The sequence below is a fragment of the Brassica rapa genome, unplaced genomic scaffold (assembly GCF_000309985.2).
Source record: "Brassica rapa cultivar Chiifu-401-42 unplaced genomic scaffold, CAAS_Brap_v3.01 Scaffold0902, whole genome shotgun sequence".
In the NCBI taxonomy this organism is placed as follows: domain Eukaryota; kingdom Viridiplantae; phylum Streptophyta; class Magnoliopsida; order Brassicales; family Brassicaceae; genus Brassica; species Brassica rapa.
The window spans coordinates 12195-15785 of NW_022610838.1; the positions used below are offsets into that span (position 1 = coordinate 12195).

General features: G+C 46.3%; 1 non-coding gene across 1 annotated transcript; it reads right to left on the reverse strand.

Moving 5' to 3' along the window:
- Positions 1-433: 433 nt before the first annotated feature.
- On the reverse strand, positions 434-589 carry LOC117131408. The gene has a single exon (XR_004454601.1). It is a non-coding gene; the product is annotated as a 5.8S ribosomal RNA (ribosomal RNA).
- Positions 590-3591: the final 3002 nt, after the last annotated feature.

Genomic DNA, 3591 nt, shown 5'->3' on the forward strand with positions numbered 1-3591 from the left:
TTTGTGGTAATGCCTTTTGGTCTTACTAATGTGTCGGCTGCTTTCATGCGCTTGATGAATGATTTATTTCGTGATTACTTGGATAAATTTGTAATCATCTTTATTGATGATATACTTATTTATTCCAAGAGTAAAGAGGAACATGCAGAGCACCTCCAAAAGGTGTTAGAGTGATTAAGAAGCCATAAGTTGTTCGCCAAGTTTAGTAAATGTAGTTTCTGGAAAAGGGAGATTGGATTCCTTGGTCATCGAGTGTCAGAGAAGGGAGTTGCAGTAGATCCTGAAAAGGTTAAAGTAGTTAAGGACTGGCCACGCCCTACCAGCGCTACCGAGGTTCGAAGCTTTCTAGGATTGGCTGGGTATTATCGAAAGTTTGTGAGGAACTTTTCCATCATGGCCAAACCCTTGACAGGATGGGGGGGACGATGATTTGTGACACCCAGGCAGACGTGCCCTCGGCCAGAAGGCTTGGGGCACAACTTGCGTTCAAAGACTCGATGGTTCACGGGATTCTGCAATTCACACCAAGTAACACATTTTGCTACGTTCTTCATCGATGCGAGAGCCGAGATATCCGTTGCCGAGAGTCATTTTAGACTTTACATTGCAGCACTGCTTCCGAACAAACACCGTCTCCGGGTTGGTGAAAGCAGGCTGTTTAGTTGCATTTTCCTTGACACTTTTTGTGATGGGGTTTGGGTGTTATCCGGAAGCTATGCGTACGATCCAACCAAAATTGAAGTCTTGGGCATGGATGAACGCATAACCACTGAATCGGCAGGCACAGTAAGAAACCGGCCTACCGAAAGTGATGTTTCATCGTTCTCAGGTAGTTCTGTTTCCAGAGTACGACAATGATCCTTCTGCAGGTTCACCTATGGAAACCTTGTTACGACTTCTCCTTCCTCTAAATGAAAAGGTTTAGTGTACTTCCCGCGACGTCGCATACGGCAAACCACCCACGTCGCCGCGATCCGAACACTTCACCGGATCAGTCAATCGGTAGGAGCGATGGGCGTTGTGTACAAAGGGCAGGGACGTAGTCAACGCGAGCTGATGACTCGCTCTTACTAGGAATTCCTCGTTGAAGACCAACAATTGCAATGATCTATCCCCATCAGGATGAAATTTCAAAGATTACCCGGGCCTGTCGGCCAAGGTGTGAACTCGTTGAATACATCAGTGTAGCGCGCGTGCGGCCCAGAATATCTAAGGGAATCACAGACCTGTTATTGCCTCAAACTTCCTTGTCCTAAACGGCCATAGTCCCTCTAAGAAGCCGGCCGTGAAGGGATGCCTCCACGTAGCTAGTTAGCAGGCTGAAGTCTCGTTCGTTAACAGAATTAACCGGACAAATCGCTCCACCAACTAAGAACGGCCATGCACCACAACCCATAGAATCAAGAAAGAGCTCTCAGTCTGTCAATCCTTACTATGTCTGGACCTGGTAAGTTTCCCCGTGTTGAGTCAAATTAAGCCGCAGGCTCCACTCCTGGTGGTGCCCTTCCGTCAATTCCTTTAAGTTTCAGCCTTGCAACCACACTCCCCCCGAAACCCAAAAACTTTGATTTCTCATAAGGTGCCAGCAGAGTCCTAAAAGCAACATCCGCTGATCCCTGGTCGGCATCGTTTATGGTTGAGACTAGGACGGTATCTGATAGTCTTCGAGCCCCCAACTTTCGTTCTTGATTAATGAAAACATCATTGGCAAATGCTTTCGCAGTTGTTCCCCTTTCATAAATCCAAGAATTTCACCTTTGACTATGAAATACGAATGCCCCCGACTGTAACACCCCCGGACCGTACCAGGCCGGACTAACCCGGTACGTCCTGGGAGCGCCACAAGTATAGCTCACCGTACCTGTTCGACCAAGAATCAAGAACAAGTCAAGACTCTCGACCAATCCGTTCCAGTTTGCTATGACCTTGATGTCATGGCCTAAGGCTTCACAACCCGTACCTCAATCATCGAGTTGTGTCGACCCGGACAAGGTCTAGTATCATTTAACACACAACTACGAATATAAACATACATTTTATTAATAATAGGTAGAAAGCGTTTTACAAAACATTACAATACAAAATATCAGAGTTTGAGCTCACGGCCTAGTGTCAAAATGAAAAGAATGTAATTATACATTCCAAAAGATAGTCCGCTTATGCTTATGCCACTTCCAATCTACACCGGCCGCTATCCGTTCCGCTGCGCCCTAAGCTTCCTACCTATGGGTTACCTGCATAGTAGAAGAGGGGATGAGTAATCGGAATTACTCAGTGAACTCCAAAAATAAACAACAACAACCCCCTTCAGCCCATGCCCCAAACACAATCAACAATTGGTTAGTAAACAACACAGCAGAAGCAACAAACAAACAAGCAAGCAAGCAAGCAAACAAGCAATTACTAAACAAAACAAATGGTCTCACCACCGAGGCCTAACTACACAAAAAGAAAGCTAGACTCGATCCTAGACTCGATCTACACAAACAAAAATTCGGATAACACACATCCTGGGATCCCAACACATCGGAGCCCTAACACATCTCCATACTGAACACTCCCGATCACAAACACAACAGTCACATGGTCGGAAAACATCATCTCCGGGAATTAGGCTTCTCCCAATCTAACCCGGGCCGCATCGTCATGCAGCGCTTGTCCATGGGCGCGACCCACTTCACGTGACAAGCCATGGAGAGTAGGTCACTCCACCACTAGAGAATTGGGTATCGCCCAATCTAACTCCATGGTCTCGAACACCTTCGGAGAATTAGGCTTTCCCTAATCTAACCCCGAGATGGCCCATGCTTTAGTCTAGATGCCACACAAACAAGCAACAAGCATGAGGGAGCTCCACCTCTAACCTCCACGCACATCTAGACTCAAAGCATAACAATCACTCACCCTAGTCTAGACAAACACACACACAAACACTACTTTAGCATGAGGGAGCTTAACCTCAAACCTCGATGCACCTAAGTCTAGACTAAAACTAAATAACTAAGCGAGTGACAACTAAACAAACAAACAATCAATCACACAACATGTATGCATGCAGCACACACTTTCCCCGGGGCCCTGCAGAAAATCGATTAACTATGCCCCGAGTCTCCGTTTAAGACCCGTTGGTCAAGCTCGAACCTGCATACAAAACACACACACAAGAAACACACAGGAAACCCACCTTGGCTACTGGCTACAAAGACTATCCAGTACCCCTAGCTATCTCCCCAAAAACGCTAACTAAAAATTACCCGAAAACACTCTTTTTCTCGGTTTTCTCTCTAACTCACCACTCTCTCTCTAAGGTAAGCTCTCACGGTTTTGAATGAGAAAAATGAAAGGGAGGGGTCTGGTATTTATAGAAATGGAGGACTGAGGCTGGGCTAGACAAATGGCACACATGCATGAGGAAAAATGGACACATGTCCCACTACGAAACTTCCGCAGCAAGTAACCTTGCTTCCAGAAGGTTTTTACCTTTCTCCCCAAGTTTTCCCGTTGCTTGGTCGCCAAGTCTCGTCTTCTAGAAGCTTCATAACTTGGTCGCCAAGTCTTCTTCCAGCCAATGAGAGTTTGCCACGCGTATCG